The 23,721-nt window shown below is 44.9% G+C and overlaps 1 pseudogene; it reads left to right on the forward strand.

Annotated features, from left to right (window-relative positions):
• LOC136129657 (MHC class I polypeptide-related sequence B-like) overlaps positions 1 to 23,721 on the forward strand; it is a 120,081-nt pseudogene that overhangs the window by 84,023 nt on the left and 12,337 nt on the right.

Here is a 23,721-nt window from a genome sequence, read left to right on the forward strand (position 1 = left end):
CCTGGAATCTGAAAAGGGGAGGAGGGGCAGCAGGACTAACTGAGGTGGCACCTGTGGCAGGAGGCAAGGATGAAGTCCAGGAGGTTGGTACCAGGGCCAAGTGGGGAATGAATAGTCTTTGATTCAGAGACACAGAGGGTCAGAGAGAGTCATTTTTGTCTATGCTTACCTTTTCTTTCCAGAAAGTTATGGTTCTTGGAAGTGGAAGAGGCATTGATGTCCCTTACACGCATCACTTGGTACACTGTGCCCCAGAGAACCACAGACTTCGGGCATTTGCTGAACAAATAGCAGACCTCAATAGAGGAAGAAAGGAAAGGGAGAAGGGACAGGAAGAGAGAAACTTGGAGCCAACAGTCCTGCCTATGGCTGCACTTGATGCTTTTATTCTCAAGTGATGACACAGTCTCTTCTTTTGGTCACGCTACCCTCCCTTTGGTTTTCCCAGGAGCTCAGTATCCTTGTACAGGAGTTGGAGTGGGGTGAGGAAGGGTCATTCTAAGAAAGTGCAGAAGGAAGTTAACAGAAGCTGGTGGGGGTGATGGGGTTTCCAGGGGGCACACTTCTGGTGTCCACCCATGTCTTCCCATCACCAGTCACACCACCCTCTATCACGCCAACCTCCTTCCCCAATTCTTTCCCACCCTGGACTCTCACTTTCTCCCTGTCCTGGGGCAGGCGGTTCTGTTTTCAGCACCTGTCTCTTCCACAAGCCCAAGCTCATTCTCAGGCTTGGTCTCATTTCTGTCTGTCCCTCTTTCTGGCTGCCTCCCTCTCACTCCTATTTGCACTTTTAAATTCTGTGTCGGCACTCCCCTCCTCTGTTCCCCGCAAGCACCACGGGAAAGGGACTTGGCTTGTTCACTGCGGAACTCCCAGCACCACGGACAGCGTCTGGACCAAGGTCGGCGCTCAGCAAACACTGAGTCAACGCACTCGTACTCTCTCTCTGACTGACTCCCTTGTTTTCTCTCTTCTTCCACTTTATTCCTGAGCCGCAGGGCTGCACACAGACTCCCATCTGTACTGCTACCATGCCCTTCCCAGAGCCTCACTGACATCTCCCTAGAAACCCCACAAAACCCTTCCTAGCTTGGGAATGCTCTGTACATTCCATTCTTTCACCTTCATTAACAACTGTGAGGAAGACGTTGTAAGATAAAGAAACTGAAGCTCAGAGAGATTAAGCAACTTACACAAGGTGACATAGCTAACCCGTGACAGAGTCAGTGACTCAAACCAAATTTTTCTATCTGTCCAGGGAGTGTTCGAGTATATTATGCAATTAACAAAAGCCATCTAAGTTTTATTGAGTCCTTGCCATGTGCCAGACTCTGGACGAGTTGCTTTCACAACACCCTTCCAGCTAATTGCCACAACAATCCCATTGTGTAGGCACTGCTGGGCCCATTATACAGGTGGAGATACTGAGGCCCAGAGAGGGAGGTGAGCCAAGGCTGACAGAGGTAACACTGAGCCAAGGGAGTGCAGTTCATCCACTACTCGCTGCTGATGGATGGTCCCGGGTAGCCGTGGTCAGCTTTGTCGGACTGGTCTTTGCTTTAGGGTTAGTTGTTGCTATTAAAAAAAAAGTCAGTAATCTGTGATATAATAAATGTCCTAAGGTCTGCAGTGGGAGCTGCTGCTCATATACAGATTTTTACATTTTTATTAGTGGTTAATTGGTGGAAGTAGCTGCTGGAGTAGCAGGAGTCATTTCTTGAAGGTTCTACAGTAGAGAGAGCACTTGGCTGGAAGTTGGAAGACAAGGTTCCCCTTCCATGTGCCCACACAGCTCTCTCTGCTGTGACAATTTGGGCTGGTCATTTGCCTCTGCAGACCTTAGTTTCTCATCTGTAAAATGGGATGAAAGCAGATGTCCAGTCTACCTCACAGGATTGTTATGAAACTTAATTAAGATAATGATAGGACTTCCCTGGTGGTGCAGTGGTTAAGACCCTGCGGTCCCAATGCAGGGGGCCCAGGTTCGTTCCCTGGTCAGGAAACTAGATCCCACATGCATGCCACAACTAAGACTGGGCCACAACCAAATAAAAAAAAATAAATGATAATAAATAAATAAATATTAAAAAAAAGATAATGATAAAGTGCATTAAAGACTGAAAAGTGGAGCAGGTGTAAGGGCCTGATTATAATGCAAAATGTTGTCTCAGCGAGGCAGTCCTGGTGGCATCACAGAGAAGGAGAGTTCTCAGCCCACAGTGGGCTGGTCGGTGAAGTGGCCGTAGTTGACTTCACGGTTGACTGTTGAGTGTGGTGTGATGCTTCCCCCCGGGAATTACACTCAAGAGAATTATTCCAAGATCAAGAAGGGAGAGTCGGCTCCTCCTTGAACTATTTCATTCCTCAAACAAACTTGTGTTCTCTCAGACGTTTTTCACTTACACACACACTCTCGGGTGATTGTAATAATGGCGTCCTTTATCACATATTTACCATGAACAAAATGTGTTACAGGGTTATCTCAACTCTCACAACAATTCTAGGATGTACTTACTCTGATTATTTCTATTTTACAGGTGAAGAGACTGAGGCTCAGCAAGGTTAGGTAACTTGCGGAAGGTCACACAGCCAGTAAGAGGTGGAGCTTGGGTACGGTACCATTTGGAAACCACAAGCAAAGTTGGGCAAACTGCACAGAGCAGGTGAAAGCAAGATTCTCCAGCCCCTACAGTTTAATCACCACCTGGAGTCTTTCCCCTGACATGTCCATTTTCAGCAATTTTCATGTCATCTGAAGACCAGCAGCCAGACTGTGCTTTTGTCTCTCCAGACCAAATGCCTGCCTCTTGTGTTCCTCTCATTCCACTGGAAGGATGTCCCCTATTGCCTTTTTATACCTCTTTCTTTCTTTCTTTCTTTTCTTTTCTTTCATTGTTTGGCAGCTCACGGGACCTTAGTTCCTCAACCAGGGATAGAACCCGCGCCTGCCTTCATCAATGAAAGCATCGAATCCTAACCACGGGACTGCCAGGGGACTCCCTCTACCTCTTTCTAGGTCTGCTTTCTCCCTTTGCTGTCAGGAAACTGGTAAACACATCAGGAAGACACTTTTATGAGCCCAGATTGTCACACATGAGAGTGAGCACACCGGCCCTCGGGAAGATTGGTCACAGGCCAGGGTTTCTAGTTCTGTCCACTCACAGAATATCCTGGTCAAGGAGGCCTGTACAGTCCAGGGGAGGGATAGTGGGAGGAGAATAGGTGTTTCAGGTCTTAGAGGCATGGTCGTGGCCAGGGTAGGAAGGACCATTTTCACATTCTCAGTAGCAACGACTGTTCGGGGTTGTTATTGTCCCCACAGAGATCAGTGCGGTGGATATGGTTTATCCCGAGGTGGTAGTAAAGTTGGTGCTATACCTGCTGGTTGGTTTAAAGCAGTGGGCTAGGGGCTTCCCTGGTGGCGCAGTGCTTGAGAATCCGCCTGCCAGTGCAGGGGACATGGGTTCGATCCCTGGTGCGGGAAGATCCCACATGTCGTGGAGCAACTAAGCCCGTGCACCACAACTACTGAGCCTGCGCTCTAGAGCCCATGAGCCACAACTGCTGAGCCCGTACCCCACAACTACTGAAGCTTGCGCGCCTAGACCCCATACTCCACAACAAGAGAAGCCACCGCAATGAGAAGCCCGCCCACCACAAAGAAGAGTAGCCCCCGCGCACTGCAACTAGAGAAAGCCCACGCGCAGCAAGGAAGACCCAACGCAGCCAAAAGGAAATAAATTTATTAAAAAAATAAATAAATAAAGCAGTGGGCTAGGTTGATGTGAAATAATTTCTGGTCTAATAGGGTCTCCAGTTAGGCAAGCCCCACTGTGGAAAGGTGGTAGAAACAAGTTGTGAACTAGTTTTGAGACCATTTAATCTTTCTTGGCCTCAGGAAGGCAGTTATGACTGATTGAGCGGAAGCCGTTTTCTTTGGCATCTTTCTCAATGTTCCTCTGTCTCCTCTCTACGTACCTTTTTTCTGTGCTTAACTGCTCCCTGGCTACCCAGGACAATCCATCAGGATTCCCCTCTGGCTGGTCTGACCATTCATCCCATGCACTGGGCTTTCCCCCTTGCCTCACCCCCGTCAAAACCCACCTCTCCTGTACCCCACTTCTTTGGGGCTCTCTGTTCACTGTGACATTGTAAGATGCTGAATTCAGAAGAACTAACTCTGTTAGTGATGAACAGGGGCGAAGATGATGAACCTAGAAAGATAAAACCAAGCTACTATGTTAGTGGGTCCTTAATTATCTGACCCCAGCCTCCCCTCCTGGAACACGCCGCCATTGTCTAAAGGACTTTAAGGCATTTCTGTGTAATGTAAAGTTTATCACCCTTACGAGTTTGTTAAACAATTAACATTTAAGCATTAAATAACCTTCCTCTGCGTACTACTTACATAACTACTACCCCAAAACTTACAGATTTAATAAACCAAATTTTATTCAAACATTGATATTGTTTCACACTTAAACCAATTTAAGCATTTAATTCAGATCTCAAGTCTGATGTGTAAGATTCTCTTAAATGTCTTAAACCCCCTAAGCAGCAAACAAACACAAAAGATATTATAACATTTACAAAACCAATCACTTCACTTCCACTAAAAATCAGTTATGAAAGGCTAGTTCCATGGATTTAAGCTTATTTCTTTTTTTTTAATTCTTTAAATTCTTTTTATTTTTTAAAAAACCCTTATTTTTTTCCCCGTTGCCATAATGCATTTTTATTTTTTAAACTTATTTCTTTATTCTCCTTCTCTTTCCTCTTCTATTCTTGGGTTGGGTTGCCTTTCTAGGATGTCAGTATTTTCTCTTTTTGTCCCATCCTGAGGTTTCAATAAACTTAGGAATGGCGTTGTGACCACTTTAGTCTTGTCTGGACATGAGACGTGGTCGCACAGCTTATGATTCAGATCTGGGCTGCTGATCACCAGCATGAGCTGTGGCTCTTTCCTTCTCCTCCCCTCCCCTGTTCCTCTTTCTCCTTTCCTCCTCCTCCTTTTTCTCTTTCTCCTCTTCCTTCTTCTAATTAAAGAAGACTAGTTGAGTCAATAAAACTTAAAAAAAACTTTCTTGAGCTATTAATTTACACACCATACAATTTGCCCATTTAAAGTCTATACTTCAGTTTTCAGTATACTCAGAGTTGTGCAACCATCACCACAATCAATTTTAGAACGTTTTCATTGTTCCCCAGAGAAACTCCGTGCCCATTAGCAGTCACTCCCCATTCCCCTTCCCCTAGCCCTAGGCAACCACCACTCTACTTTCTGTCTCTATGAATTTACCTATTCTGGACATTTCATATCAATAGAAAATACAATATGTAGTCTTCTGTGACTGGCTTCTTTCACTTAGCACAATGTTTTCAAGGTTCATCCATGTTGTAGCAGATATCAGCACTTCATTCCTTTTTAGTGTTGAATTCTCTATTATTTCATGGTATAGGTACAACACATTGTATTTATCCATTCATCAGTTGATGGATATTCTGAGCAGTTTTCACTTTTTGGCTATTATGTATGGTGGTGCTATAAACATTTGTGTGCAAGTATTTGTGTAGACATACATTTTCATTCCTCTGGGGTATATACCTAGGAGTGACTTTCTGGGTCACATGGTAACCCCATGTTAAGCCTTTTGAGGAACTGCCGAACCGTGGTTCTCCAAAGCTGCTTCACCATTTCACATTCCCACCAGCTGTTTATGAAGATTCCAATTTTTCCATATTCTTGTCAACAGTTGCTATTATCTCTCTTTTTATTAGAGCCTGCCTAGTGGCTGTGAGACTGTATCTCACTGGAGAATAAAACTCTTTTTAAGTGCATAGATTTTAGAATTCTGCAACCTGTTTTTTCTCCCTAATATAACATACTTAAAAATTCCCTCTTGATCAGTGGATTTTTCCACTCATTATGATACGTTTTTCTCTCATTATGATATGCTGACTTGATCTATTAGCATTATTATATCTTAATTCTTATTTGTATCTTATTATAATTAGTAGGGCATTCTAGATATTTATTCTAGGAGATGAGGAATTGGGTTGGCTACATTAGCTCTCCTTTTTTTTTGCGGTATGCGGGCCTCTCACCGGACCGGGGCACGAACCCGTGTCCCCTGCATCGGCAGGCGGACTCCCAACCACTGCGCCACCAGGGAAGCCCAATTAAGAAGACTTTTAATGTCACCAAGAGGCTGAAGGAGAGGAACACACCCTGGACCAGGTTGCGTGTGAGAACAAAGCAGAGGCACAGAGTCAGTTCACTGTAGAGATTCTGAAGTCATTAGATTGGGACAGGATTAAGTGCTCAGTGATTTCTGCACCTGGCTAGGTCTGTTTGCGCTATAGTCATTCAGGGTGAGACCATATTCAACCCTGTTACGGGTTGAATTGTGTCCCTCTATGTTGAAGTCCTGACTCTGGGTACCTATGAATGTCATCTTATTTGGAAATAAGGTCTTTACAGAAGTAATCACGTTAACATGAGATCATTAGGGTGGGGCTTAATCCAATAGGACTGGTGTCCATATAAAGAGGAGGAAATTCGGACACAGACACACACAGAGGGAAGACAATGTAAAGACATAAGGATAATGTCACCTACAAGCCAAGGAATGCCTGAGACTACTGGAAACAAGGAGAGAGGCATGCAATAGATAGATTCTCAGGGCCTTCAGAAGGAACCAACTCTGCTGACACCTTGGGTTCAGATTTCTAGCTCCAGAACAGCGAGACAACAGGTTTCTGTTGTTTAAGACACCCAGTTTGTGATGCTGTGTACGGCAGCCCTAGCAACTATGCAAACCCTTTAACATACACCTCCTTTACCTGCCACCTCTCCAGTCTTCTCTCCAGGATCACCCAAGTTGTTACCAGTCATCTGCAACTCAGTGCAATGGACTCTAAGATAACTTTCTTGAGAGCAGGTTGCACTGTTCACTCATTTAGCTGTCAACATTGCACACTTACTATGTCAAGGCACTGGGGCTACAGTAGGGAACACGACTCACATGGTCCCTTCCTCCTGGACCTTACAGGTTAACAGGGGTGAAAAACACATCACATGTTTACATGAAGAATACTGAATTTAAAACAGTGATGTGTTACAGAGCAGGGCAGTCGTGTGTGTGTGTGTGTGTGTGTGTGTGTGTGTGTGTGTGTGTGTGAAGGGGCTTGGAGGATGGTGGCAGGGCAGGCACCTTCCAGGCAGAAGGAGCAGCTGTGTAGGACTTCCCTGGTGGTCCAGTGGTTGGGACTCTATGCTTCCAGTGCAGGGGGCGTGGGTTCGTTTCCTGGTTGGGGAACTAAGATCCCACATGCGGAGCGGCCAAAAAAAAAAAAAGAAAGAAGAAGAAGGAACAGCTGTTTGAGGAGGGGAGGCGCTGGAGCAGATCCTGCAGGGCCTTGTAAGCCCTCTTAGAGATTTGGGGTTTGGGGGTTTTATCCATATCTGAAGAACCATGAGAATTCAGAGGTTGAAGCAGGGGAGAAACATATTTACCTTTCAAAGTGATTTTTCAGAGTGGAGAAGGGATTGAAGGGGAGTGAGTGTTGATGAGTGAAGGGGGAGATTTTGATGATGGAGGAGCTTCAATAATGTGAGAAATGGGTGCAAAAAAGAGCTTCAGATTTGTGGCTGCTGACTCCAGCTGGGCAAGTCACCCGGAGAGGAAATGACTCCTCAGAAGCCTTCAGGCGGCCTGGCACAGTGAGTGTTTCGTGCACAGGGAGGTGCTTTTATTTAATTATTAAATTTGTTTCCTGTTTGTGCCCTTCTTTCTCACATGGGGAGCCTCACGGCCTCTGGCCTTGGTGGTTACAGCCATCTCCTAATTGGCCTCTTACCCACAAGCCTTGTCTCCTGCAGCCCATCCTAAGGTCAGCTCGAGCTGGGGAGAGGGGAGAACAGGGAGGTATTGTTTAAAAGGTATAGACTTTCAGATTTACAAGATGTAAAGGGTTATGGTGATGGCTGCACAACAATGTGAATGGTTTTTGTTTTTTTTAAAATTAATTAATTTTATTTATTTATCTCTGGCTGCGTTGGGTCTTTGTCGCTGCCCGCAGGCTTTCTCTAGTTGTGGCGAGCAGGGGCTACTCCTCGTTGCGGTGCGCGGGCTTCTCACTGCAGTGGCCTCTCCCGTTGCGGAGCACGGGCTGTAGACACGAGGGCTTCAGTAGTTGTGGCACGTGGGCTCTAGAGCGCAGGCTCAGTAGTTGTGGCGCACGGGCTTAGTTGCTCTGTGGCATGTGGGATCCTCCCGGACCAGGGCTCAATCCCATGTCCCTGGGATTGGCAGGCAGATTTTTTTTTTTTTTTTTGCGGTACGCGGGCCTCTCACCGTTGTGGCCTCTCCGGTCGCGGAGCACAGGCTCCGGACGCGCAGGCTCAGCGGTCATGGCTCACGGGCCCAGCCGCTCCGCGGCATGTGGGATCTTCCCGGACCGGGGCACGAACCCTTGTCCCCTGCATCAGCAGGCGGACTCTCAACCACTGCGCCACCAGGGAAGCCCTGGCAGGCAGATTCTTAACCACTGCGCCACAAGGGAAGCCCGTGAATGTTTTTAATATTACTGAACTGTACACTTAAAAATGGCCAAGATGGTGAATTTTATGTTATGTGTATTTTAATACAATTTTTAAAAAAGTCAGCTGTAGTCAGGCCACTCCCCTGCTCAAGTATCAGCTGGTTGCAGAGCCTGGAACTTGCACTGAAGGTCATTACCATGTGGCCAACTGGCCCTCTGGATTCTGGCTTCCTCTGTTCCTCACCCTGATCCCTGGGCCCTGCTCTAGGCCAGGGCAGACACTACTGGAGGAACTCAGAGAGGGGCTTTAGAACCAGTGAATGCACGTAAGCAAGCAAGTACCTGGTCCCTGCCCAGCACCTGGCCCAGCGGCCAGCCCTCAAGCCCTTGGCCGCCCCGCACCCTTGCTCCTGTCACCCACCCCCCTCCTCAGTGAAAATCAGGAAAGAAAAAAAATAATGATACCCAGAAAAAAGAAAATAATAGAGACGTACAGCTGGATCTCTTTTTTAGACGGTATATTCATGGAGAAAGTTCCTTCAGGGTGTTATTCAGCAGTTACTCCCTGGTGGTGGAAGCTTCTCAGATTTTTACTTTGTAACCATAGGCACTGTTTGAACTTTTTCAAGGAGCATATACATACAATACTAGGTTTACAATGAAAACAAAGAAACCAAACCAACAAACAAACCAACCCCTCTGCAAACGACTCCTTGTTCAAGAAGTCTTTCCTGACCCCTCACTGAACTCCTCTGCCCTGTGCCTTTCTCATGACATTGAATAATTATGGTTGTAACTACTGTAACTAATGGGCCAGGCACTAAACTCTCCAAATCTGTTTCCTAATCTGTAAAAGGGGGGATAGTCAGAGATCCCATGGGATAGAATTGCTGAGATGACTCAAGCAAATAATTGCATGTTAAATGCTGACCATAGTATCTGCCACAATAAGAACTCAATAAACTTTTGCTGCTGTTACTATTATTACAATTTTCTCTAATTCCAAACAACCGTCCAAGGTAGGCATTATCAACAATATAAATGATGAATTCTCTTGCTTCATTTTATATGAGGTAAACCCCTCTGTAATGCTTTCCAAGGGAAGACAAGAGGAAGGAACCAGCACTGAGGAAAGACAGAGAGTACTAGGCAGCTTACTGTAAGAACACATTCATTCTGGCAGTCGTTGCTGCTGACCTGGGGCAGGTTAGAGCAGCTCTCGAAGTTTTTATAAAACGGAGATAATAATATCGCTCCCCAACTTGTATGGATTCAACGAGACGAGTCATGTAAATCACTTAGCACCGCTGCTACAACTATTGCCATTTCTGTTGCTGCCCAAACTATAACCATTAATTATCCTCGCTACAATTCTGCAAGGTGGGTAAGATCACTAACGTTTTTAAGACGGGAAGTGGGGAAACCCGCGCTCCTGTCACTCCGCAGACTTCCACTAGAGGGCAGGCCGAGGCAGGGGATGCGTGAAGGAGCCAGGGCTTTGGGTAGCTTTGTAAGCCGGAACTAGCAGCAACAGTGGGGAATAAAAGCAAACACTGATGCTCTTACTGAGTAAGTGTGAGGCCCCAGAGTTTTAAAAGTACTAGACAGAGGGCTTCCCTGGTGGCGCAGTGGTTGAGAGTCCGCCTGCCGATGCAGGGGACGCGTGCCTCGGTCCGGGAAGATCCGTGAGCCATGGCTGCTGAGTCATGGCCGCTGAGCCTGCGCGTCTGGAGTCTGTGCTCCGCAACGGGAGACGCCGCAACAGTGAGAGGCCCGCGTACTGCAGAAAGGGAAAAAAAAAAAAGGACTAGCCAGGGCTCCATCTCTTTCTCCCTATCTCTCTGGTCCTGAAGTCTGTCCTGCCCAAGGTCTCTTGTGGTCTTTCCTTCTTTCCCGATGACTCAGCTCACAGTGACACCTAATTCCGCCCCCTCTCATCCTTTCTTCTCTCCATACTTTCTGAAACTTAAGGACTGGGTCTCCCTCACCCTCATATTTCTTTCACTCCAGTAAGTGAGAGACAGGATGCCGAATCCCACCCTGGGGCAGCTCAGATTTCTCCTTTAGGCTGAACAGCGGCAAATAACATGCACCATTCCCTGCTGCAGAGCCTTAGATCCACGGGCTCTTTTGATTCTCACCAAGATAATTCTGGTGATGACCCCTGTCTGGAGCCCCGCTCCTTCCCCTCTCTTCCCCCCCAACACTCTCCAAGCCGTAAGGGCAGTCCCTACGGAGAACCTTCTGGCAATGTAAGCAAAGCAGTCCGGGGCGAGCTGGGGCGGGCTTGGGGAAGGAGCGGTGCCCTTCAGGGGGCAGGACCCGCAACCCCGAGATTTAGAAAGTTACCACTGCTGTATGCTAAACACAATTTTAAATGTACCAATAGCTACTCTTTCAGTCCTGGATTCTATTTGTAAAAATTTCTGTGAACGCACACTATTTCACTTCTAAATGTCTCAGGCAACAGAAGGCATCACATCCTTCAGATCCACTGAGGAAGCCCTGTGCTGTCCATTTAGCAAGAGGACATTTCAAGAGGGGACATCAGGCCCAAGTGGATTCTGGCCAGTTTGGTCCCCAGCCTCCTAAACACTGGAGCCCAGTGAGAATCCAGCACAGGAAGTTTGGTTCTGTGAGCAGAGCAAGGAAAGGGCTTTTTTCTTTTTCCAGGAGGAACAGCTATTCCTGTGTTGGTTTGCAAAGATCACATCTACACAAATGCCACTGCTGCCGAAGAAGGAAGACACTCAGCCTCATGAGGAGGGTAAACCCATTTACCGTCTTGTCTACACCAGGCACAAACCGGGGGTGACTTGCTCTATTACTGGCTTATGTACTAGTACAGAGACATAACCTACTGTGCTCTAAATACAATTCTATGAACGCACGTTATTTCACTTTCTGAATGTCTCAAACAACAGAAGGCACGCTATTTCACTGTGAACACACGCTATTTCACTTCTAAATGTGAAGTGAACATTTAGAAGTGAATGCATGCTATTTCTGTGAACGCACGCCATTTCACTTCTAAATGTCTCAGACAACAGAAAGCATCACAGCTTCTCTACCTGCAGAATATAGAATCCTGAGTGTTGCTCTGAGATTTCACACACCCTCCAGAATCCCTTTCAGATTTCTGAGTGTGAAGGAAACATGATTAGACACAAAGCTGTACAAACAAAATGTTCTCAATGAATAGGGCTTTTCCTTGAGGTGGGCTCTACTATTTGGGCAAATAAAAACACTATGTTCTTTCTAGAAAAGTGAAACCTTGATGTATTCATCAGTTACGTTTCTGCTGAAAGTGGTAGAAATCTGACTCAGGCTTGTCAAAGGGGAAGTCATTGTCTTACTGAACAAACTAAAGAAAAGCAGGGGAGCAAGTGAACCTCAAGTACAGCTAGAACCAGGGGCTTGAATGCAACTAAGACTCCCCACCTCTTGTTTCCTCTTGTCTCTGTATTGGCTCCTTTTTCAGGCCAATTACCTGTATAAGCTGTAACCTTGCCATGCCTAGGTTCATATCTCTTATCTCCACCTCTGCTCTTCCCTCAGTTCTGCCTGGTCTCTGTGTCCCAGTCCACCCACCTTTCCATGCACACTGGGTGGGATTCTCCAGAGTCCTGGTGTGTTGGGCAGAGTCACCTGTGGTGTGTCGTGGATGTTTACTGGTTGTGGATGGAAGGGGGGAGAGACAAAGGCAGCTTTTCACTCCTCCGTGTGGCTGATGTGTCTCCTCCAGGTCGCAGTTTTATGTCCAGAATCTGCCGATTCTGTTCAGCTGGAAGCCTGGTTCAGCTGCAGCCTGTGGGGCCCTGGGGAGCCTCCCCTGACCCCTGACCCCGAAGTCCTGGGTCAACATCAGCGCCAGAAATTAGATCTGAGTCCAGGACCACAGGGCCTTTAAGTTCAGGTTGGGAAGTGGCTGGAGGGATCCAGACAGCAGGTCCCTGTCTATTATTAGGTCCACGGAGGGGAAGAAGAGGCAGGACACTGGGGTGTCCTGGGCTCTCGGGACTGGGGAGGAGCGGAGAGGACCCTTGAGGCTTCAAACGGTGGTGGATTTCATGCCTGGACAGGAGGGGCCATGCTTGGTGTCCTTGGGTACGGTGTTGGGACGCCTGGGTCCTGTAGGTCTGGGGATGGCGGAGGTCGTTTTCGTGTCTCAGGGAGATGTTAGGGGGACCCCCGGGCCCAGACTCATGGCTGATCTCCTTGTCCCACTGTGGTCTCCAGGCTCCAGTCCATGTCCTGTCCTTTGCTCACCTGTCCTCTGCTCTCGACCTCCATGGTCACCAGCTGGGCAGGTCTTTTCCCAAAGGTCTTTAGCCAGTCTTTTTGGCACAGTGGTCCCCGCTGTCTTAGCTCACAGGGAGACGATGTCCAGGTAGCCCTGGGCTGTGAGCTGGGATGGACTCTCCCTTCCTTGAGTCTCCCTGCTGCCCGCCAGCACCATGTGTGTGTGAGGTGGAGTGAGGACTGGGGGTGAGGTTATTTCTCTGGAAGAGAGGAATTCCTTTAACCACCTCCCCTCTCTCCTTTTCTCTTTCTTCCAGGTGTATTTGAGTTATACCATACCTGTAAGGACAGGAAAACACCTAAAACATAAGCATAGTTTACCAGCAAAATATAGAGCTGACACCTGTGTACTTATCATCCAGGTGAAAAACAGAGCCTCTACCAGTGCCCAGGCCAGAAGCCCCTGTGCCTCTCCCCACACAGACCCCACCCTCCCCGCATACGTGTCCACCGAGTGACCCGCCCTGCCCCCTCCCCTCTCATTCCTCCCCCTCCACTCCTGTTAGCCTCCATCCCCTAATGTCACTGTTTCCTTCCTCTCATCACTTCTCACTTCTTCATAGGCTGTTACCTTGGGGATTCCCTCCTCCTCTGCCCCCTTTTCCACCCCATCTTAGGGATGGAGGTTCCAGAGTTGATTCATTGGAGGAAGAGCCTATACCCCTGTCAGCAGCCAGAAGAAGTGACAGGGACTTGGGGTTCCAGGTCCCACACCAGGAGGCTGAGGACACCCAGTATGTTTGTGGGGTCCACCCTGGACTGGGGAATCAGCTGTTATGGCCTTGAGATCTGATCCTCCCTGGGGCCAAAATCTTTAGTCATTTAATGGGGAGAAAAACGTTCATGTCAGCGTGTATTTTGGGTAACAATTCAAACTTCAAACTTGACACTGGATGGGATGCCAACTTGTGTGCACAGCCCTGGCCTGCTGCTGGGAGCCCAAGGAGACCCTGGGCAGGTCCCTGGTAAGGAGGTCAAAGGGGAGCTCTGGTCTTCTGTCATCAGCACTGTGGCCACACGGGGGCGCCACCACTCTGCTCTCTCCTATTCAGCACAGCGCGGGAGAGGATGGACTGTGGTCTGTGAGAAAGAGATGGCTGCCCTGGAGGCTGGACAGCAATGGGGGGATGAAGATGCCTTCTGAGCAGCTCCTGGGGGTGAGGCAGAGATTGGAGGGGAGGAGGGCCCTGGAGCCCTGCTGTGTCTGAGGTTTCCATCTTTTCTCTCCACAACTCCTCTCTCCAGCTTATTCATGAAAACACCCTGGAAAACTCAAAGTCAATAATTGTTTCTTCCACTCCCTGTTTGTTTCTGGTGGATATCTGAAAATATATATATATTTTAAATTTTACTATAGTTCGAGATTTACAAAAAAGTAGCAGAGTTAGTAGAGAGTTCCTGTAAATCCCACGCTCAGTTTCTCCATGTTAACATCTTACACCACCATCATACATTTGTCACAGCTAATGAAGCAATATTGATACAATATTACTAAAAACACCCAAATTTATTTGGATTTCATTAGTTTTTCTTTTTCCTGATCCAGGATCCTATCAAAGACACATTATATTAAGTCCCAATCATGTCTCCTTCAGGCTCCTGTGGTTGTGACAGTCCCTCAGAGGTCCCTTGTGTTTGATGACCTTGATGTTCTTGAGTATTCCTCGGGGATATTGTAGAATGTCTCTTTATCTGAGTTGGGTTTTGGGGAAGAATACCACAGAGATGAAGTGACATTCTCCACATATAAAGGGTATATACTGTTCACTGGAATGTCACTAATAAGTTCACCTCATCACCCGGCTAAGGTACATTTCCCAGGTGTCTCCTTGTGAACTTTTATTTTTACTTCCCAACTTTCCGTACCGTAGCCTTTAGAAGGAAGTCACTACGTGCAGCCCACACTTGAGGGGCGCTCTGCTATAAACTTTGGTGTGCCGGGGTTTTGCATATATAAGTTTTCAGATGAGTTGCATGAGGACTAGAGCGCTCAGTAGACTGGATGGAGGGTCTATGTGCAGCTTTAGAAGAAACTGCTGACCATCATTTCTAGGGGCTGTGCTGCTTCGTATTCCTGCCCCAGTGACTGAGGGTTTCTGTCGCTCCACATCCTGGACAGCACTTGGTATCACCAGTTCTTGGATTCTAGCTATTCTAATAGGTGTGATGATGCATCATTTTTTAAAATTTACATTTCCTAAAAATATATGATGTTGAGCATCTTTTCATATGCAGTTCCATGGATAGATCTTCTTGAAGAGGTGTGTGTTCAGACTTTCCTTCATTTTTAAATTGTTTTCATATTATTGAGTTTAAGCGTTCTATGTGTATTCTAAAACAAGTCCTTCATCAGATATGTGAATTTGCAAATAATTTCTCCCAGTCTGTGGCCTGAGCTCTTTTACTGACATAACAGTATTCATTAATGCAGAGATATATTTGGGGAGAAGAAAAATGAGAAATTGCCAACTGCAGTGGTTTCCAAGTAGAGGACTTGGGCAAATGGGGGACGAGAGGGAGAACATGAATTATTTATTTTGTATACCCTTGAGTACCTTTTCAGTCCCCTTCTGTGTAGGTAAATATGCTTTCAAAAATTACATTAAAATCCCTTGCACTTGTAAAACACCTGACAGATCCTCTTCAGATCGTGCATTAGTAAACACATTCTCTACTTTGGCACCCAAAGTCTTTTTTTTTTTTTTTTTTTTTTTTTTTTTTTTTGCGGTACGCGGGCCCCCCACCGCCGTGGCCCCTCCCATTGCAGAGCACAGGCTCCGGACGCGCAGGCCCAGCGGCCACGGCTCACGGGCCCAGCCGCTCCGCGGCATGTGGGATCCTCCCGGACCGGGGCACGAACCCGCGTCCCCCGCGTCGGCAGGCGGACCCTCAACCACTGCGCCACCAGGGAAGCCCCAAAGTCTTTTAACTGAGCTATTCTGCCACAGAAATTCCATTACTGGAAAAGATGGGCTGGATTGTAGGGAGAATTCTGCTCACTGAAAATGCCATGTAAAATATAAAAACCATCTTAAAAGCATCAAAGAGGTGACAAGGTCCTAATAAGTGACCACACTGAAAAAAGAAGGGAAAAATCCTGCTTGGCCTCCAAAGAAAACATGGTCCTGAGAAAAGGAGAAAAGGCTGTGTGAGTTCACTGCCCAGAGCTCAGGCACGGAGCCCGGCACGTCCAGCTCTGTGCCCACAGCTCTTCACTTTTTCTGCCCACTTGCCTTCCTTTTAAAAATTTAAACAAAGCTTTAAAATTCTTATCATTATGTATATGTGTAACGTATAATATAGGATATAATGTATGTTCACTGTAAAGCAAGTAATAAAGTGTCGAAAGTGATAAATGACAAAGTAAAAAGAATGTAATCCTCACATTTGGAGATATTTTGTTGCATTTTTCTTTCATTTCTTATACATCCTCCTGTTGTTGCCCAAGAGCTGGAAATTTCTCTAAGCTGAACAGCCCAGACCTCAGTGGCCCCCACCCTGCACTCTCCAGACGCCATTTCCCAGTCAGCTCACTCTCACACCCCTGAGAGGGCGATTTCTCATTTCCTCCTTTTCCCTCAGACTCCTCCACTCATCCCTCACTCCCTGTTCTTAATGATGAGCTTTTCTTTTTTAACTCAGAAAAAAAAAAGCACTCAGGTGAGAATTACATCCTCCTCCTCCACTATTCCCACATCTGCACCTGTATCTCACCTTCCCACCAGTGATGATGGATGGTCCCCTCCTGTCTACGCCTGCCCCTCAGCGTGGGTACAGGATCCGACTCCATCCTCCCCTGTGTCATCAGTTTCCCACTCTCTACTGCTCCTTCATCCCTGCCTACAAACATGCTGCAATTCCTCCCATTAAAATTAATCAAACAAAAATAAATAAATCAAAACAAAATTCTCCCATAAACATCCACCACTCTGTGTACAGTTTCCTTCCAACTGCTGCTCCATTTCTGTGACTCTTCTTAACAGAACAATTCCTAAGGCCAAAGGCCATTCTCTCATCTACTAGGTTGTCTTTTTTATTTTTAGCTAATGGATATGTGCACATAGTTTTAAAAAGTAAAATACTTCTACAAGACTTGATATCTGGACCGATGTCCCCAATCTTCCATGTCCCCAGTCTCTTGAATCTCAGAGAGAAGCTCTTTTAGTTCTTAAGCTGGTTCTCTAATTGTTTCTTCTATGTCTCTAAAATGCATGCCTTTAATACTCCTTTGCTTTCAGTTTTATGTATCATCTTTAGTTAGTTGGTTTTTCTTTCACACACCCCTGTCTTCCCAAAATAGTTATAATTATACATCTATCAGTTTTGTAATTTTGATTAGCTCAGTGTGCAATATTTGCCTTATGATGATGACGGAAATGCTAGTCACAAGTGAGCATTTAGTAGACTGTGATTACTTTTCTTGAATGGATATTTAAGATTTTGCTGGAATAAATAATGTCTTACTTTGGTTGTACTGATTTTTTTTTTTTTTTTAGTTTATTTGCCTGCTTCGGGTCTTCATTGCTGCATGCGGGCTTTCTCTAGTTGCAGCAAGCGGGGCTACTCTTCGTTGCGGTGCGCAGGCTTCTCATTGCAGTGGCTTCTCTTGTTGCAGAGCATGGGCTCTAGGTGCGCGGGCTTCAGTGGTTGCAGCAGGCAGGCTCAGTAGTTGTGGCTCACGGGCTTAGTTGCTCCACAGCACGTGGGATCTTCCCGGACAAGGGCTCAAACCCTTGTCCCCTGAACTGGCAGGCGGATTCTTAACCACCTCACCACCAGGGAAGCCCCATATTGTACTCATTTTAAATCATTCTAAAACTCTGTGCAGAATCTAAGTCTTTCTGAATACATTCAAGCACATCGGATATTCCACCAACTTCACCTCTTTGCACAGACTCTCCCACAGCCCTCCGTGCTGCCACACGGAGACTGGTTCCCTGCACACCTGGGGCAGGGCTGACGTCCCGGATCTCCTTCTCCTCATTCTGGGCAGCCCTCTGCCTCTCTCTCCTACTGTATAATTTTACAAGGCTTCCCTGTTGCCTGGATACCATGTTTCCCTGCTGTTGGTTTTCTCCATCATTTCCCCCGCACTTTGTCTAACAGTATCCTGAAGAAGGGAACATGGAAAGGAAAACACTGTAACTCTGAAATGTCTTAGGCTACCCTAGGACTTACTCTCATCTTGACTCAACATAGAACTCTGTGTTGGAAATACTGATTTTGGACTTACTCTCATCTTGACTCAATATAGAACTCTGTGTTGGAAATACTGATTTTTTTCCTTAGAATTCGGAAGGCATTGCTTCACTGTCTTCTAGCCTCCAGGCCCATGTTTTTTGCCTCTTGAAGTTTTCAAGGTCTCTCTTCTTTTCCATCCTTTCTGCAATTTCACTGCGATGTTTCTTAGCGTCTGTCTGTTTTCATCCACTGCAGTAAGAGTTTGCTTAGGCCATTCCAGATGTAAATTTTTGTCTGTAAACTCCAAGAGGTTTTCTTGAAAAATTTTTTTTATTATTTCCTATTCTCCCTTATTTTTGAAACTTGTATTGCTTACTCGCTGGAATCTCTTGATTGTTAGAGGAATATTCTTATAGGTCTTCTCTCCTCCTTGCCATTACTTTTCTATTCCTATTACTTACTGTGAGTATGACTGTAATTTTTCAATTCATCTACTGAATTATACACTTCTATGACATTATTTTTAATTTCAAAGAGCCCTTTTTTGGTTCTATGATTTTATATAATTGTATAGAATTCTGTTTTTGTTTTATATACCATATATCTTTTACATCTTTCAAATATTATTGCTAATAGTGGTAGGGGAGCTGTCAGGTCTCTTGGTTATCTACTTTCATGATATCATGAACTTCTTCCTCACAGCACTCAGCTCAGTAGTGATTTACAATTTTCTTTGTCATTTCTGTCTATCCCCCTCACCAAAGTGCCTGTCGCACATCACGCAGGTCCTAACTGTTGTTCTTCATTTTTTCTCCAGTGTCTCCAGATCCTGATTGAAGGGGGCCTTGAAATATACACTCCTTAACCTCTCTGAGTCTCCACTTCTGTGTCTCCTCTCTCTGAGTCTCTCTCTCTGTGTCTGTACAAAGGGATCACATGTTGGGTGCCTCATGGGTTTGCTTTTTGTTTTAATTAATTAATTTATTGGCTGCACCAGGTCTTCATTGTGGCATGCGGGATCTAGTTCCCTGACCAGGGATCGAACCCGGGCCCCTGCATTGGGAGCTCAGAGTCTTAGCCTCTGGACCACCAGGGAAGTCCCCTCGTGGGTTTGCTTTGAGGAATAAATTTGACCCACTATGTAAATCACATGGCATTATTTCTTTAATTCTTATTAAGTGTTCCTCTATTCATAGTTACCATCATTGCAATGACTATAGCATTTAGATTTTTTCCACTCTTTGCTTTTATAAACCACAATTCAAGAAACATCCCTGAATATATATTTTTGAGGACATGTGTGATTATCTTCGCAGGATAAATTTCTGAAAGAGAAATTTCTATATCATAATGTAAACATATTGAAGGCAACCCTCCTACACTGTTGGTGGGAATGTAAATCGGTACATCCACTAGGGAGAACAGTATGGAGGTTGATTAAAAAAGTAAACATACAAGTACCATGTGACCCAGCAATCCCAATCCTGGGCCTAGATCCGGAGAAAACCATAGTTTTAAGAGACACGGGCACCCCAACGATCATGGCAGCACTATGTACAATAGCCAAGACATGGAAGCGACCTAAGTGTATAAGGACAGATGAATGCATAATGAAGATAGGATACATATACACGATGGAATATTACTCAGCCATAAAAAGGATGAAATAATCCATTTCCAGCCACAAGGAAGGAAGCGAAACAGGAAAAGACAAGTCTCCTATGATATCACTTACAGGTGAAATCTAAAAATGGATACAAATGAACTTCTTTACAAAAGAGAAACAGCCCCACAGACTTAGAAAAGAAACTTACGGTTACCAAAAGAGAAAGGTGGTGGGCAGGGAAAAATGAGCAGGTTGAGATGAACATATACACACTACTATTTATAAAATAATCAACAAGGGCCCACTGTATAGCACAAGGAACCCTACTCAACACTCTATAATAACCTATATGGGAAGAGAACCCAAAAAAGGACATATATACGTCTATGCATAAGTGAGTCAAGTTGCTGTACACCTAAGAAAACAAAACACCCCGCAACATTGTAAATTACCTATACACCAATACAAAATTAAAAAAAAATTTAAGTGTAAATATACTGAAATTGAGACGTTTTGCATAGTGACCTTTAAAATTTTTGTACCAGTTTTCAATCCCATCAATCTTTATGACAGTATATTCTCCCTAAATTCCTGTCAATACTCTCCTCATACTATTATCTTTGCCAAGATGATAGATTTTAATTTATTCCCATTCCTTACTCCACATCTGCATTTTTCTTTACATTTATTTGTTATATATTTGTTTGACATTTGCATTTCTTATTTTCCAAATTGTTTTCTAATACACTTTAATTATGTTTTGTTTGGGATTTAGTTATTTTAACCACTGAATTCAGGAAGGACAAAGCAGCCTCCAACATCAGAAGCTGGTCTGACGTTTACCTTAGGCCTCAGCCTTGCCAGAAGCTGGGCTGGTGCTCACCACGCAGCCGTGTTCTTCTCCTGTTGGACATATGTCACCTCACAGAACATCAACATCAGACAAGGACACCTGAGACCATGACACAGTGAGACAAAACAAGACCACAACATCATTTAGTCCAAGCACAGACCAAACAAGGCAGCACTATGCACCTCACAATGTATAAAACCTCTCCCTGTGCTGATACCAGCAACCACGGCTTCTTTCCAATCACAGCTGCATCCTCACTCTAGTCTTTCCTCCTTACAGGGAAGATTCACCGACATGCCCGGTCATAGAATTGCCCCCACTTCCTGACAACACCCAATGTAGAGTGAGCCCCTCCTCCATACACCCTCCTCCAAATCACCCAACCAGAGCCCACTTCCTGTATATGTTCTATCTAACACCTCACACTGAGACACCATGGTCCCCGATGGTGTGTCATCTCCCTCGCTGCATCCAGTAATAAATCCAACTTGTTTGCCCACAGATGTTCTCCTGGTGGTCTTTGGCTGAAAAACATTGCTACCTGTTTGTCAATGTTTTTGTCTTTGAGTTTGATAGGGGCATGTGTTAGTATCTTGGCGAATGTCTGGTTGACATACAGAAAATTTATGATTTTTTAGTGGTTTTTCTTCTTTGGGTCATACAACTCTTCATTCCCCAAATGTAAAAAATTCAAGTATTTTTTTGTCTAGCAGAGAGGGGTCCAAGGGTGAAGGGAAACAGAATTGATTGAATTTGGGGGGAATGAATAGCAGGAGCAGTCAGTAAAGAATTCTAAGCTGGTGGATTCTAAGGTTTACATCTCCTGCTTTATCATTTCACAAGTATGTACAGGTCCTGCAAGGTATTTGATATATGCTGTGTTCAGTGAATACTTTCTCTTGGGCTAAGTGAAGACTTCAGTGTCTGCTTATATTTACCAGGTTAATGAAAAGAACAGCAAGAGCTCAAGGTTATAAAGACAAGAATTAGCTCCAGCGATGGGCAGAATTGAACACATATGACCTTAAGGCGATAAACCACGGTGTCCTTAATGTCTGAACACTCTAGTTGTTAAAATACATGTTAATGAAACTTTCTGCGCATGCTGCATTTTAAGGATATATCTAAGACCCACATAGACAAATCCATGATTTCCATGTGAAGATTATTTTAATATGCATCAACTTATGAGTCACACAGTATCTCTTTGGGGGAAGAGACTGGAAATTAAGAACATTATAGATATGCAATGCCCAGTAGGCCAGCTACTAGCCACATATTTAATGTTGTTTAAACTAAATGACATTAAGGTGCTCAGCACAGTAGCCACCTTTGAGGTGCTAACTAGGGACCTGTAGCTAGTGGCTACCTGATCTTGACAGTACAGGTGTGGAACAATTCCTTCACCACAGAACATTCTATTGGACAGGACTGCTCTTCATGCTTTCTGGGCCTCAAGTCAGATATTCTGCACCCATGAAAGGGCCAATATTATTTCTCTTAGAGACGATGTCAGACTTCTGTCTGGGATATGAGTACATACTTAGCTGGTGTGTAACAAAACCAAACTAGGTTATGAGTGGGTACGGTGCCTTCAGGCACAAACTGTTTCCAGGTTCAAAGGGGAAACACCTGTCCCCCTACCTCCCTTCCCAGACTGAGGACACTCTCTGGGATCAATTTCCAAGGGGTGAGTTCTCTCCTAGAGGAGCCCCGGGGGCAGGGCCCTCAGCTAAGTGTGGGGAGGCAGGGAGTCCAGCTCAGGGAGAGGGATTCTCCAAAACGAAGAGGAGGCAAAGGCAAGGGTCACTTAGGAGATTTTCCCAGGTTTATTCGAACAGCAGTTCTCAGAGTGTGATCTGTGGAACCCTTGAAGTCACTGAGACCCTTTCATGAGATCCATGAGGTGAAACCTACTTTCATAGCATTACTAAGATATTATTTGACTTTCCATTATGTTGACATTTGCTTTGAGGTATAACTTAGCAGTGATGGAGACTACTGTAGCAAACTGCAACATCATTATTTTCACCACAACTTACTTGCAGAAAGAAAAAAGCAGGTTTGCTTTAAAACATTCTGGTTGATGCATTACAAATTTTTATCTTTCCTTAATAAGTTATAATGGAAAAGAAAATGAAAAAGAATGTATATACACATGTATAGCTGAATCACTTTGCTGTACAGCAGAAATTAACACAACATTGTAAATCAACGATACCTCATTAAGAAAAACTTTAAAAATAAATAAAAATTCCTTTGTTTCCTAAATCATCCTTAAATCCACTTTTTTTTTTTTGGCCACGCCCCACAGCATGTGGGATCTTAGTTCCCTGAACAGGGATTGAACCCTTGAACCCAGACCATGGCAGTGACAGCTCTGAGTCCTAACCACTGGACGGCCAGGGAACTCCGTTAAAGCCACATTTTAAAAGTACCTTCTAAGTACCTTCTAAGATGACATGGGAAGTACCCATCAAGCCCTTCTGCTACATTCCAAAGTACTATGTCCGGAGGAAAATAATTTGTGTGACCTGAACTACCCTCTTCTTCAAGGAATACAATGTTTACTTGAAAGAATGAATGACACTGGAAGATCTATATAACTTAGTGAAACAACGTATTACTTTTTAAAAATCTTACCTTAGTCCAAGAGACATTCAATGTGCAAAATAGGGTTATGGAGTTTAACGTAACAGAATAGGAAATAGTTAATAATATTGTTTCAGGTCCACTTTGAAAATAACCTTTGAGAAACTACCACTTGTGTAGTTTTCGTTTTGTATCAAAGACTAACATCCATGACTGTCTGAAAAGGTTTTTAAAAATACTACTCCTACATATGTGTGGGCCTTTTTATTTTCATAGACTTCAATCAAAAGAACGGATTCATTGAAGAAGCAAACATGAACATCCAGGGGTCTTCTAATGAGACAGACAAGAAAGAGAGAGACTTGCAAAAATATAAAAATCTGAAAAGCTCCACTTTTCCCACTACCGTGTTTATTTTGGGAAGTAGTTATTTTTCATATTAAATCATGGGTTATTAATATTATTCTAAATAAATTAATTAAAAAATTTTAAACTCTATTATTTCTGCTTTGGAAAGTACCGATAGAAGTATCCACATAAAATTATCTGTGGGTCGTCACTAGTTTGTAAGACTGTATAAATATTCTGACCACAAGGCTGTGAAAATCGCTGACTACACACAGTCCCTGGGCCAGGACTC

This window comes from Phocoena phocoena, chromosome 10 (genome assembly GCF_963924675.1).
Source record: "Phocoena phocoena chromosome 10, mPhoPho1.1, whole genome shotgun sequence".
NCBI classification, from domain to species: Eukaryota; Metazoa; Chordata; class Mammalia; order Artiodactyla; family Phocoenidae; genus Phocoena; species Phocoena phocoena.